The sequence below is a fragment of the Giraffa tippelskirchi genome, chromosome 8 (assembly GCF_054371585.1).
Source record: "Giraffa tippelskirchi isolate mGirTip1 chromosome 8, T2T-mGirTip1v1.2.pri, whole genome shotgun sequence".
Lineage (NCBI taxonomy): Eukaryota > Metazoa > Chordata > Mammalia > Artiodactyla > Giraffidae > Giraffa > Giraffa tippelskirchi.
In genome coordinates this window covers 146405642-146420734 of record NC_137282.1, presented here as the reverse complement: position 1 = coordinate 146420734, position 15093 = coordinate 146405642, and the positions used below count along the sequence as shown (strand labels likewise).

Sequence of the window (15093 nt, the reverse complement as noted above, 5' to 3'; positions counted from 1 at the left end):
TCTGCCTTTACTAATTTTGCTGAATGTCAGTTCTCTCATCTCTAATACAGATGATAATTTTACATTGGGGTCATTGTGAGTATTTAGGGAACGAATGCATGTGCCTGGCATATTGGAAATGCTATTAAATGATAGCTATTATTATCAATATTACATAAAACATTTTAATTTAGATTCGATGCTTCGCTATGGAAGAGGGGCTTTATGTCAACATCCAATATGAGATACAAGTGAACACATCTATAATTCAGAAATTGGGCTTGTTTTTTGGGGAGGTGTTGTTTTTTAAATTACAAAGACTTCAGACTCCCCTGTGTCTATATTCAGGATTGCATAATTTACTCAAAGAGAAAAGAGAATCTACATGGAAGATCTGTGTGCTGTCTGCTCCATCACTCAGGAACTAGAGCCCACTGGACTCCTCTGTCCATGGAATTTTCCAGGCAAGAACTGAAGTGGGTTGCTATTTCCTACTCCAGGGGATCTTCCTGACCCAGGGATCGAACCCACATCTCCTGCATTGCGGGTAGAGTCTTTACCACTGAGCCACCTGGGAGGCCCCACGTGCATGGTCTACCTGCATCTATTTCCCCCCAGCTGGACTGTAAAGGAGAGATACTCATTCCTTAAATTAAGACTACACATTCTGTCAATAATGTTTCAGTACCTCTAGCTTGATCACTGTATATTCACATACATGAAAGCTCCCTGAGCTAACACAGCCCCTCAGCCTCTTCTGGCTCTGGCTATTTTCTTCCATTAGTGTCGAAACAACCATTCTGCAACATTCAGAGCCAAAACAAATTACATCTGGAAAATATCTTAATGTGAAGAAACACACTTTGAGGATCTAAAAAAATAATAATAAATAACCCTTTAAAAAGTAATAGCACATGTCATTTCTGTCCTATTTTAGCCCAAAGACCATTTCACAAAATTCAAAGGGCAAGCTTTTGTAGGGATGTCATGGGAGCCTGCAAAGGGAGCACTTCCTGACCTTTCTTGTGTCATTATCGGGGCAGGTTTCCACTTGCAAAATACGGTATCAAACTGAGAGCATTAGTCAGGTAAGAAGGGAAAACAGTTGTGCTTCAGGCTCTCAATGAATTAGGCTTCAAGCAGGCCATATTTTGGTGCCTGAAGGTGCGGGCAGGCAGAACAAATCATCCCTCGCTCTCTCCAGCTTAACACTGTTTTGCTACAGAGGCGAATTGAGTGGATCTTCTGGAGCGGCAGACCCTGAATGAGAGTAAGAAAGGCTAGGCACTAACCCAGCCTCTTAGACGTACTAGCACCATGATTTTGCACAAGCCAGTTAATCCTTTTGTTTTGTTTCCTAATTGGTGAAACCAGGGACATTAATGTTAGTCCTGCCTGCCTCATGGGGTTCTCTGGTTTAATAGGACAATGGGTGTGCTGGAAGTTGTTGAAAACTGCAAAAACCCACACTAACAGAAGGTGCTATTTAGACTAATGCATTATTAATATTATGTACTATTTTCAGGGGACACCTTGAATCTCAGAAGTAAACTTTAGGTATCAAGGAAGGAGGCATGTGGAAAAAAGAAGTAGTAAGAGCAGTCAGCCTGCTGGCGAGGAAGGGCTTGCCAGGGGGGCTAGCTGTACTTCATCGTGGGTTTGTCTGGCTATGTTTCATCTCTTTCTCCATCTCCTAAGTGGGTCCCTCATTTGACAACACTCCCTAAAAAAAAGACTTGCGGTACTTCTACTGGCCACACTGAGACAACTCTACTTTCAAAAGAAGTTACTGGGAGTCTTGCTTATTCACCTGTTGAATTAGCCAGTTTGAAATTCTGTCTCAAGGCTACCAATTCCCCTTTCCCTAAATCCTCCCCCAACAAACCAACCTCAAACTGTTCGCTTCTAATACCTATTTTAAGAATGGGTTTCTCTGGCCAATATTCAACAGGAGGAAAGGTGGGCTTTAGATCTGGTTATTCTACTACTGACAACTGTCATGCTATTTACCTCACAGTGAAGAAATGTGATAGGAATAACAAAAAATTGTGGTTTTAATTGATCTTATTTCTGCATCTGGTAGTATGGACTAAAATAACAACAGTGAGTCAGGAGTTGGAAAGGGCTCTGCTGCAGTCAGATGGTGGCTGGACATGGAGTAGTAGGGACCAGAGAAGCCGGGGGCTGGCCAGGCATCTTTCTTTCTTCCTGTGGTCCCAGGCCTTTTCCTGCGGTTGGTTAGTTTGGGCTTCCTCACAGCATGGCAGCCTCAGGATTGTCGGATAGCTTACATGGTGGCTGATAGCTTCAAGAGCCAGTAAGAAGTTGAGTTATCTTTTGTGAACTAGCCTTGGAAGTCAATTCTCTATTCTCAAGAGAGTCATGATTTTGAGGGGAGGGAACAAAAACCTCACTTCTCAATGGCAAGAGTATCAAAGTCACTATGTAGGAAGGGCCTTTGCTGCTGCTGCTAAGTCGCTTCAGTCGTGTCCGACTCTGTGCGACCACATAGACGGCAGCCCACCAGGCTCCGCTGTCCCTGGGATTCTCCAGGCAAGAACACTGGAGTGGGTTGCCATTTCCTTCTCCAATGCATGAAAGTGAAAACTGAAAGTGAAGTCACTCAGTCACGTCCGACTCTTAGCGACCCCATGGAATGCAGCCTACCAGGCTCCTCCGTCCATGGGGTTTTCCAGGCAAGAGTACTGGAGTGGGTTGCCATCGCCTTCTCCAGGAAGGGTCTATAGGGTGGGAGATACTGTTGAGGCCATCTTCAGAAAATATAGTTTGCCATATAGACTGTCTATATGTCAGTAATTATCCCTGATACTGATACTTATGTATAATCTCTCCTTAGTACCACCCTGCCAGCAATAGCTAACAGATCAGTTAGTAACTTCTAGTTCAGTAAAACAGGCAACTATTCTGATGCTTTCTCCTCCTCTCCCCCTTGTGCCTTAATGACTTAATAACACTTGTTAAACTTCCTAAATATCTCAGGCATCCAATTCTGTCCTGCCATGTCCACATGCCTCCGTCCCTCAGGGCGCAGCTCATATTCACTGTAGCTCTCCAGCCTCCCCATGCCTTCTCATGGCAGCTGCAATGGCTATCTGTGATTGGCACTGCATGTCATTCCAAGTCCCATCTTGGAGACTTCCAGTAATGAAGCCTGGAAGTGGAAAACTATATTTCCCAGAATCCCCTGTAGCTCAGATTCTGCACATGATACAGGGGGCCTCCACAAGTGTGCTTGCCACAAGATTTGAAGGGGAGGCTGTGGTATTAAGCTTCCTATGGCTGCTGTAATGAATTACTACAAATTCAGTGGCATAAGGTGACACACAATTATTATCTTACAGTTCAGGAGGTCAGAAGTCTGAAATGGGTCTCACGGGGCTAAAATCAAGGTGTTAGCGCAGGTGTGTTCCCTTCTTAAGACTCTAGGGAAGAACCCAGTTCCCTGGCTTTTCTAGCTTCTAGAAGCCACCCACATTTCTTCTCTTGGGGCTTCTTGCCCCACTTTCAAAGCCAGCAATGCTGCATCTCTCTAGGCCTTCTTCCATAGTCACATGATCACAGCTTTTAAGGGCTGATGAGATTAGCCTGGGCCCAGGTGGAGCATCCAGGATAGTCCTAAGGAGCTTGACTTTAGCATCTTTCCAAAAGGTCCTTTTGTCATGTAAGGTAACATCTTCATTTACAGGTTTGGAGGGATTGGGCCATGGATATCTTTGAGGGGGCGGCACATTATTTTGCCTACCATGTTGTACTTCCACCTCTTCTGTTGTCACCACTGGCAATCACCTTCATGGACTACCTGGTTTTTCTGTGGTGGCTTCCTGGCTGGCTGTTTCCTGACTGTGGCAGTGACAGCTTCGTTCTGGAGAGAGCAGCTTCCTAAATCATCAGGCAGTGTCTTCATTATTGATCAAGCAGTGACTCCATCACAACATGACTTTCAAAGTTGTCCCAGAAAGTTCGACCTACAGTGTGTTTCCCCAGCCCTCCTGACCCAACAATCCTGTAAGTCATTTTACATTCTTTCTGCTGAATGGATTCTGTTGTCTGCAACAGAATCCCAATGCACATTCTCGGTGCTATATCCCTGTGTATGTCTATCTTTCTCTTTTCTAAACTTCATATATTTCTGATGGTGAACCATCACCAGGACAACTAAACTGGATTATAATTTTGGAAGATATGGTTCATTTAAAAGTGGCTAAAATGCTGCTAAATAACTTTATAAATGAAGAGTATGGCATTGCCATTCAAGGCAGAGAAGGCAATGGCACCCCACTCCAGTACTCTTGCCTGGAAAACCCCATGGACGGAGGAGCCTGGTAGGCTACAGTCCATGGGGTCGCTAAGAGTCGGACACGACTGAGCGACTTCACTTTCACTTTTCACTTTCACGCATTGGAGAAGGAAATGGCAACCCACTCCAGTGTTCTTGCCTGGAGAATCCCAGGGACAGCGGAGCCTGGTGGGCTGCCGTCTATGGGGTCGCACAGAGTCGGACACGACTGAAGCGACTTAGCAGCAGCAGCAGCAGCAGCCATTCAAGGGTTACTGGTAGTTATTCTGGAATATTTATTTGGGGTAATTGACCTTGAACCTCTGTATCTCAGCAGGTGTGACATTGATTAGAAGGTGGATTGTCATAGTTAAGGCCAAGACCAAGTCTCTCCAGGCCTTCATATAGGGAAAGTAAATGCCGTACCGGGAATAATCTCTCGGGAATTAACGCTTGCTCCAGGAAACTGTCACTATGGATTTATCTCCCTACTGGGGAAGGAAAAACCATGTGCTCTTTGTGTTCATCTGTGTTGCTTTTGTTATTTGTAAGGTAACTTCCCCCCAACTCCGCCCTTGCCTCTCTTCCAAAAGTCCTTCTAGAAGACAAGGACAGAATGGGACAAGTTTGAAGTGAATGGAGTCATTGTTCCTTCAGTTCCTTCCTGAACAATTTGCTTGAGGAGAAAGAGATCACTTCCAGTGCTAGAGGTGAAAGCCATAGCATTAAACCCCAAAGACGAGTGACTTACACAAGAAAGAGTTGTAAGGCATTGTTCTGTACCCAGGTTGTTTTTCGGGATGGTCATCACCAGCCTGGTTTTAATACCATTGCCATTATTAATCATCTTATTTCATAATTGTGCCCACCTGACCTTTGCCAGGCACGCTGCTTTGCTGTCCTGAACTGTTCTACCTTCATCTTGATCTTAAATCTAGGTCACAGGCAGTGAGTTCACACTGGATGCCTATGACTTGCTAGGCAGCATGCAAGCCCTGAGGATCCAGGAATGAACAAAATGGGCCCTCTGTGCCCTCAGAGAGCTCACAATCTTCCTAGTCTTCTTATCTGGTGAGTCTTCTCTTTTCCCTTCTATTTATCTATAATCTTACCAAAGGCACATGGACGAAATCCTGACTACTCCAGTCACAGCCTTCCTCTCCTTCCTCTGACCTCCCACAGCCCCTTTTCTAGGGTGACCAAACCAGAATCCTTCTGAGTGAAAGGGGTGCTATTAACATTTATGCTTATGCTGAGACAACAGATGTAAGTAGGGCAAACCAAGACATGCGGACAGCACTCTGTCCAACACAGCTGGGTTCCTCCTCCTTCTCTACCAGACTGTGCACTTCCTAGAAGGTATAATCAGTATCTTACACTTTTATATTGCATGAAAAATTTAATTCTGGCCAGATCCCAGTGCTCCCTTAAATTACAGAACACTATAATTTAGGACTTGGACTTTCAATCCATCTCAGAAATAAAAATGATTATTCATCACTTTATTATACTTATTATATTTGCTTATCACTTTATTATATTTGAATGCTAAATGGTGTGAAAAACATTCCCTTTGTCTAAGACACTGCCACCCTCCATCTGGCAGAGAGCTCATTTTGAGCTTATGAAACACAGCACAGAGACATTGCACCTCATTTGCTCTCACTGTTGAAAAGAAATCTAATTTTCTTTTTTAATTAGTGTGATGGACGTGTGAAAACATTCATCTCCTCCATGCAGTGCTCATCAGTGTCATGTAAACGATGGGCACAAGAAAATAAATCGCAGTGGTTTCTTTTCTCGGTGGTGTCCAGGGAGGGCACCCAGCATCGGGTCATGTGTAAAACAATCTTTTCTAGGTAACTGGCCACATTTGAGAAAAACATCTATTATTTTTAGGGAATATTTCCAACTAAAGTGGGATAAGTACACTGTAACCAAAAAAACCCCACAACCCACCCCACCCCAGCAATAACAATAAACCTTGGCCATTCCCCCAGCGAGGAACTTGGTGGCCTCAGAGAGGAGAAAGGAAGAGGGAGGAGGACGCGTGGGTGTTTCGGTATTAATTCATTCAAGATCTGTGCATTGAGTGCTTTTGTTTCGTGGAATCGGCTGGAAGGTCTCCATGTGCACAATGGAGGAGGTTTTCATTTTCAGGGGGAAAATGTGCGGAGAAACCGTCTATAAAGATATGATTTCAAAAGTGGAAGGGAATGAAGCCAAGGAGGGTTTCCTCCAGAGTAAAAGGCGTATAGTTATAATCGCTCCCCTTTTCTGAACAGATCTTTCTAATAATCACACTATGGGGTGTTTACATGAAAACGGCTTCACGGAGCCATCCCGTGTCTAGATTTGCCTTTGGGGAACCAATTATGTGCTGCTGGCCTATCTGTACCTCCTCTCCCCACCCCCATCCCCAATTCCCTTGCTTCATTGTCTGTTTTCAGCTGGTATTCTTTTCTGGTTGAATGGCCACAAACACAAGCTGTCTATCTCCTCCAACTCAGTGGAGTTGGGCTTGGCAGATGAAAATAACCTTGGTAAGGGAGCCGTTCAGAAGCACGAGGCCCAGCCCATGGCCACTGGGGCGGAGGAGGCCCACGTGGAAAGTCGAATATCTGCCACTGCCCGGAGGAGAACCCACTGTATAAACAAAACAAGACTTTCACTTCTACCACCACTTCCTCCCAAGAAAAGGAAGAAACTGAGTTTAGACCTCTGACTTCTTTTCAGAACAGAAACAAGACAGCCTTTTATCTTTTTTCCCCAACTCACTGAATGCAGTGAGCAGTAAAATAAAACACTGGTTTGCAAACACTTCAACCCAAGGGACGGTTGTTCACTCAACTTTACCATTTAATATGAAAAGTGCAGGCTGCGCTGTTCACCGTCCAGAACAGCCTCTGTCTCTGTTTTAGTCTCCTGACGCTGAGGGGTGAGTCAATAATACATGAATTAACCCAAAATACAGCAGAGAAGGGATTTGGTTATAGCCACAACTGGGCACGTGGTTGGTATCACAGCTGGGCTGTGGGGTTTTACCACACCAGGGATGTATCCACCCAGCAACCTCAGGCTTAGGGTAGGACACCTGACTGTCATCAGGAGGGCCCCAAGTCAATGGACTTCAATACTAAAGAGTAGAATTTTGAGGTGACATCCACAGACATAACTATCTCCTTCCCAGGCCCCTTAGTTTCTCCAGGTCACCCTTGAATAGGGATGTATGTGTCCCTTTTCTGCTGGAAATAATCTGACTTTGTAGTCAACAGAAAGGAGAGAGCCAATGCCAGCATTCGTGTTTGAGTACACAGAATTTTGGGCAAGTCAAGTCCCCAGTGCAGGCTTTTAGTTTTTCCTCACTCTAGCTTGGTATTTCTCTATATTTATACTGAAGACAAAATATTCAAAACCAAAATCTCACACTGGTCTGGCAGAGGAAGAGAGAAGCAGCACCCACTGGGGGCCTTTCGGAAAAGCAACATATGCAGTACGTTTTTACTTAAACAGATCTCCACTCTTCAGGTTTTCAGATGTTTGGATGCAGCAGATTTTTGGACAGACAAATGCATCAGCTTCCCGGGGAAGAGCCAGGATTTGGCAGCATCTCTGCGGCAGGGGGAGCTGGGCACAAGAGGCTGACCCTGAGGGCTGGGCTAGGAAGGGTAGGGAAGAGTAGGGAGACCCTTTCCTCTAGTGGCTCTTCCTCTGAGTAGACACACCCCTGCAATTTGTTCCTACAGCAGGTTAGCCACTGGCTGCTTCCTAATTAACCACTGGAGAGTAGCCTGATGATGTTCATTCTTGAAGAGTTCACAGCTGACATCCCCTGCTTGGAACAGGAGCTACAACAGTCTGATGGAGACACAAAGGAGGCAGACAGTGGGGGTGAGAGGGAAAAATCAGAGGCTGATCTGAAAAGGCTGGAGAAGCAAGAGGAAGAGGGAAAGTAAGTGAGCACGAATATACTAAACTGGGGGTGGCTGGGACTAGAGGAACATACTCAGAGCCAGGAGAACCTGATAGGAAACAAAAAGGAAGAAGTGATCACGTGTCGGATAACAAAGGGGCAAAGGCTCAGAGGAGATGCCCAGTCCCACACAGAGCACAAGCACAGTCTCTTTAGGGGTGGGGGACGATCGGTCACAGTCCTAGAACTTGGCACTGAGTGGACAGCAAGTGAGGAGGGAGGAGGAAAGACAGATCCAGCCGGGTTTCCAAGACAATCATGGTTGTTTCCCTCGACCCCCAAGCTTAGACGTTTCCTCTCTGTCACTCACTTTGAGCAACACGTTGGTATCTTCAGGATAAGGACCCTCGACGCTGCCAACATCCCCTCCGCACCACCCCCGCCCCTCCCCTCAACAAAAATCCGTCCGGTTATCTCGCTTTTCCACTTGCTCTCTTGCTCCCGCGGGAGCTGTCACTTCGCACGAGCGACCGGCCCAGCGCTTCTCCACCTTAACATCTGGATGGCTTCCTCTGGTCTCATTTCCAACAGCAGCTACTCCCTCCTAGACTGAGGCTCTCTATGCGCCTCCCCACCACCCTGGGGGAGGGGGACAGGAGGTTACGGTCTCTTGGTAACAGAGGTGCCGATGCTGCTTTTTCCTAGACCGTCTCTCAAGCCACAGAAACGTGCACCGGTCCTCCGTCCTCAGGTGCATCGACACCCCTTACCCCTTCGTTCTTCTAGACGCTGGTCGACATCAGTGCCACACATTTCTCCTTCTTGCTCCCCGCCCAGTTCTCATTCCCCCACCCCACTCTGCCGATTTGGAATCCAGACTCGGAGGGATGACGCTGGTACGTAGCCAAGCTGAATCCGGGCAGCCTGGGGGCAAGTTAGCATCCCAGAGGCTGTAATCCCAGATGCAAGCTGCACTCCCCGTGGGCGCTGACAGTGCCGGAAGTCGCTCGGCGGCAACCAGTATTTTAGGACTTGCATCCCGAAGCGCTCGCACCAAGCCCCCTCCCCGGACACCTAATCCCCAGCCACGCGCGTCCTCGCCCCAGAAACAACGTTCCAGTCCCCGGGCACTGCCGCGGGCCCCTCACCATCTTCTGGGCCGGTCCTTCCACGTTCCTGGGCATCCCTCCGTTCTGCTTGCAAAAGTACTTGTGCCCCCTTACTGCCCAGGAACTTAGCGTCTCTATCCTGTAGGCATCAGAGACCCGAACGCTCCCAGGCGGAGGAAACCAAGGACGCCCCGGTCCCAAGGGCTCCTTAACAGGCGACACTCATTCAAGCCGACGACACCCTCGCCACACAGACCTCACCCGGCCTGTCAGCAAGATCAGAAGCCAAAAAAGAACAAATAAAAAGGTGCACATACCTAAAGACGCAGGCTCCTTGTCATGACAGGGGGACACTTGAGGTCTCCGGCTTAGAATAACAGCCTCCGTGCCAATGCAATGCCTGGGGCCGCCCGCACCTCGGCTCTGCACACAGCCTGAGCGCGTTCACTCGGGGAAAGGGACAAAGAGTCGCGGGACGCAGTCGGGCCCCGCGTCCGGGCCCCGGCGCCGACGGCCGTCCTCCCGCCTCAGCTCGCGGCAGCCAGGGGCGGCGCGGGCTGAAGTTGCGGGGCCGACTGCGCGCAGAGCGAGCGCGGCGGCGGCCGCGCGGGGGGCGGGGAGCGAGGGGGCGGGGCGGGCGCGGGGCCCGCGGCGTCGCCGGGGCGGGGAGGGGGCGGGGGAGCCAGCTGCTTGACAGTTACTCCAGCCCAGCTCCAAAGGCTGCGCTTTGCTGTCGGCGGCCAGCTGATCGCCGCCACGCCGAGGTCCTTGGCACGGGCTGGTGTCACCGCTTTGGAGTTATCCCTGGAATTCGCGCAGGGGACCGAGGGCATTGGAGGGAGACGGGAGAACAGCCGAGGCCAGCAAAGGCTCTTTCAGCTAACCTTCTGGGATTTCGAAGAGAGGCTGTGCATCGAAACAATGCGCTGGGGCGACATCGGTGACGTGTGCGCGCGCGCGCGTGTGTGAAGTTGGTTGCCCCTGGCAAGAGTCGTGTTGGAAAGCCCCCTTGACGTTTGCTTTGTGTGGGCTCTCGGCTAGAGCTTGTTTGAGCAGCGAGATCTCATAACAATGGGGAAAAACAGAATTGTCTTATTTTGTTTTGGCAGATTAGAACTATATATAATCCGTTTTCTTTAGGAAAGTGTGGAGCTGGCAGGCAAAGACATTCCATGGAAAGAGTCTTTGGAGTGGAAACTGTCCAATCCTGGGAGTGTACAAGGACCCAGAGACAAGGTCTCTGCCTCTTTTCTTAAATAGGGAATCCCTTATTAACTCTATTTCCTTATCTGTAAAGTCATCATCCTGAATGAACTGTGTACCTAGAGTATGTTAAATAAAATAGTGCATCCCTATTCCCAACTTGGGTGAGACTCAATGAGTTTAGATAGGGACCAAAAGAGAACATTTGAGGACACTGTGTCCTTATCCAGTGGTGATAAGGAGACTGCATCCTCACACCCAAACCATAGCCTAATCAGCTACATCACAGCTGACCTAAGGATTCAACAGGAGGAGCAGAGTGTGCTTGATGCCTAGAAAGGGCACCAAGAGCAAGTCCTGGCCACCAGGTCACTGCCTTAGGCCATGGAGGGCAGCCTGAGCAGTGAGCACCTTGACAGGCTGCACACTGCATGACAGCTGGATTTTTCCACACCCTCACCTCCCTCTGTCCTTCTTCCAACTAACTAAATAGTTCCTAACAGCACCCAGCTTTCCCAAGGAGACTTTCCTTCAGAAGAGAAAATGTGTTGACCACATGATACAAACATTCCAGTTTTCCTGGCAAGTTATTCCTCTTATGTGTTCAATAATTGGTATTCCGGTCAATATGTGTCCCTAGTGAGTTAGGTTGACTTGATATAATCCTTAGGATGCTGAATGCTACCGTTCATTGGTCTTCTTATACCCTAGACTCTGGAGCAGATGGGCTTCCCTGGTGGCTCAGCTGGTAAAGAATCCGCTTGCAATGCAGGAGACCTGGGTTCCGTCCCTGGGTTAGGAAGATCCCCTGAAGAAGGGAACGGCTACCCACTCCAGTATTCAGGCCTGGAGAATAGTCCATGGGGTCACAAAGAGTCAGACATGATTGAGCGACTTTCACTGGAGCAGATACTTTACAAGCACTGTATCATTTGTTCCTGACTATAAGTCAGCATATTAAAAAGCAGAGACATTACTATGCTGACAAAGGTCCATCTAGTCAAAGCTATGGTTTTCCCAGTAGTCATGTATGGATGTGAGAGTTGGACTGTAAAGAAAACTGAGTGCTAAAGAATTGATGCTTTTGAACTGTGGTGTTGGAGAAGACTCTTGAGAGTCCCTTGGACTGCAAGGAGATCCAACCAGTCCATCCTCAAGGAAATCAGTCCTGAATATTCATTGGAAGGACTGATGCTGAAGGTGAAACTCCAATACTTGGCCACCTGATGCGAAGAACTGACTCCTTGGGAAAGACCCTGATGCTGGGAAAGATTGAAGGGGGAGAAGAAGGGAACGACAGAGGATGAGATGGTTGGATGGCATCACTGACTCGACAGATATGAGTTTGAGCAAGCTCTGGGAATTGGTGATGGACAGGGAGGCCTGGCGTGCTGCAGTCCATGGGGTCACACAGAGTCGGACATGACTGAGCGAATGAACTGACTGATAAGTCTGTAGTAGGTATTAATGCTCCCATTTCATGGATGGGAAAACCAAGATTCAAGGGAGTTAATGTGACTTGAATGTGACAATTGAATAAACTTTAGATACTTGTGCAAAAGCTGGATTTTGACACTTGGAACTTGGATAATGGTGGCCCTACCATCCTGTCTGTCATACATCCTTGTTCCCTTCAGCCTGGACCTGGGTTCATCCCTGTTGTATCTTTGTTGATACTTGACAGTGGAGCCAAGGTTTTGCAGATATTTCCTTATTCTACCTCCTTTCTCTTTCACCTATTCGATGACCCCCCCCCCCAGTCCTTTCCAGCCTGAATAAATTTGAGAGTCACAAAGGTCCAAACAGCTCCACAACTCCTACAGCATTTCTTGGCCTCTTGATAGCTACTACAATGGCCATCAATAAAACTGCTATTGACACATTCATTCATACAATAAGTATTTGTGGAGATCTGAGAAAAGGACAGGGGATAAAAGAAAGAATGCTCTCCTCATGCCCCCCTCAAACAGTTTACAACCTAAATGGTGATAACCCAATTAAGTGTGGGAACTGAATGACATTGTTTAAGACAATGGCAAAATAGACCACAAGGCCAGGTAGGATTAAATCAGAAGATACACTCTTCCCTCCTCCCACCAAAGTAAGCAAAACCAGCAGGAGAGAGAGGATGGAACCTGGATACCATCCCCCACCCCCCTTAAAAGATAATTAGAATTAGGGCAAGTGAAAAGTGGTTCTAAAGGTAGGTTGAGGCACTTTACAGAGGACTAAATGGAGTTCTAAATGCACATAAACATCTTAGATGGGTATTCAAGTCCCTGCAGTGGGGTCTCATCCATTCATTCAGAGCTTTAAGTCATGTTCTTGTGCTAAAGATTCCCAGTTTTCCCATGCTGCAACTACTGAGCCCAAGTGGTGTGATGAAAGATCCCGCATGCCTCGACAAAGATCCTGTGAACCACAACTAAGACCCGACTCAGCCAAAATAAATAAATATTAAAAAAAGAGAGAAAGATTCCAAGATTTACATTTCCAACTCAGAACTCTCCTCTAAGGTCAGATATCTGAGTACCTATTTAAAATTCTTGTTAATTTCTTGCTGGCCAATTCTTGATTCTTCTCCTTATAAACCAAACCTGGTCCTCCCCTATACTTAACCATCTTAGTTAAAAATAGAATAAATGGCACCAATATCCAACCCATTGCTAAAGGGCCAGAAATCAGGAAGTCATTACTGATGCCTCTTTCTCCTTTTCTTCCCACACTCAATTCACCAAGAAAACCTGTTGCTCTGTCTCTGATAGTTCTCATTCTTGGTTACCTCTCTCCAGCTCCACTACCACCATCCTTCTCTGAGATCCTTCTTCTCTAGCCTGTATCGCTTATCTCCTCGACTCCACTTTGCCCTTCCCTAGAATCCATTCTTTATTGTGGTGGGACAACTTTCAGATGGTCCTTAATGATTCCCACCCCTTAGTATTCATACCCTCATGTAATCCCTTCCCCATGAGTGTGAGCCTAGTGACTTACTTCTAACCAATAGAATATGGCAAATAGGCTGAGATAGCACTTCCATGATTAGATGATAAAAGATTTTGATGTCTATCTTGCTAGTTGAATCTGTCCCTTTCTGGCTTTGACAAAGCAAGCTGCTATATTGGAGATGCTCATATGACAAGGAACCGAGGTCCTCTGTTCAGTAGCTCACAGTCAAGCCTTCAGATGAGACCCTAGCCCTAGATAACACATTGACTGCAGCCTGAAGCTAAGCTTGAACTCCTGACTCATAGAAACTGTGAAATAATAAGCATGTGCTGTTTGAAACAGCCAAATTTGTGACAATTTGTTATGTAGCAATAGATAATTAATACAGAAAGAGTAATCTTTAAAAATAAAAATTATGTTGTGGTCGCTATCCTGCTTAAAACTCTGCCTTCATTCCTCACTTATTATAGAATAACATACAAAATCCATGCCAATGCTTACAAGTTCCTGGTGAGCCAATCCTTTTCAGCCTTACTTATGTCTCCAGCCTCTCTCTTACTAAGCTCAGGTCACTAAGGTCACAAGGGTGTTATCTTTCAGTTCCCTGAATGTCCCAAATCACTTCTCAGAGACGTCTTCCCTGACCACCCACATCTTTAAGTATATTTTTCCCCTCAATTCTTCTTTTTTAATGTGCTGTGTCTTTTATACCACCAGTTGTAAATTGAAATGATTTTCTTTACCTTTTTAGTTGTCTTTGGTCTCTTTTTCACTGAACTGTGAGATCATAGGGCTTCCCAGGTGGTGCATGCAGTGTGAGATCATAAGGGCAGAGACTGTTTTTGTCTTATATATTGTGGTATCCCCAGCACAGAGCAAGAGCTTAACAACTAATTAGTGAATGAAAGATGAATAACTCTGCTTTTCTGGAGCACACCTGGACTCTTACCTTGATCTTTTTATTTCCTTTGTCAGCCCCACCCCTAGCCTATCTCCATGCCCATAGCCTTCGCCCCATTTCCTAACAGCCACATCTATTCATTAAGATCCAGTTTCAGTACTATAGTCTGTATCTGTTTCTCCCAGATCTCTTGCCTCTTTCCCTGCATTCTCACTTCAGAACTTTCATAGCATCTTCAGTTCAGTTCAGTCGCTCAGTCGTGTCCAACTCTTTGCGACCCCATGAACTGCAGCACGCCAGGCCTCCCTGTCCATCATCAACTCCCGGAGTTTACCCAAACTCATGTCCATCGAGTCGGTGATGCCATCCAGCCATCTCATCCTCTGTCGTCCCCTTCTCCTCCTGCCCCCAATCCTTCCCAGCATCAGGGTCTTTTCCAATGAGTCAACTCTTCGCATGAGGTGGCCAAAGTATTGGAGTTTCAGCTTCAACATCGGTCTTTCCAATGAACACCCAGGGCTGATCTCCTTTAGGATGGACTGGTTGGATCTTCTTGCAGTCCAAGGGACTCTCAAGAGTCTTCTCCAACACCACAGTTCAAAAGCATCAATTCATTGGCGCTCAGCTTTCTTCACAGTCCAACTCTCACATCCATACATGACTGTTGGAAAAACCATAGCCTTGACTAGATGGACCTTTGTTGGCAAAGTAATATCTCTGCTTTTTAATATGCTATCTAGGTTGG

General features: G+C 46.8%; 1 protein-coding gene across 19 annotated transcripts in view; it reads right to left on the bottom strand.

The window, feature by feature from the left end:
• The window catches only part of RIPOR2 (RHO family interacting cell polarization regulator 2), a 200703-nt gene that overhangs the window by 71981 nt on the left and 113629 nt on the right, over positions 1 to 15093 (bottom strand). For 5 of the 19 annotated variants that reach the window (XR_014062771.1, XM_081522151.1, XM_081522150.1 and 2 more), the window contains exon 1: positions 9616 to 9881. The exons of the other annotated variants lie outside the window; for them this stretch is intronic. The gene's annotated coding sequence lies outside the window, so the exon portion shown is untranslated. Of the gene's footprint in view, positions 1 to 9615; positions 9882 to 15093 lie in introns of those variants that run through there. 19 annotated transcript variants of the gene reach the window in all.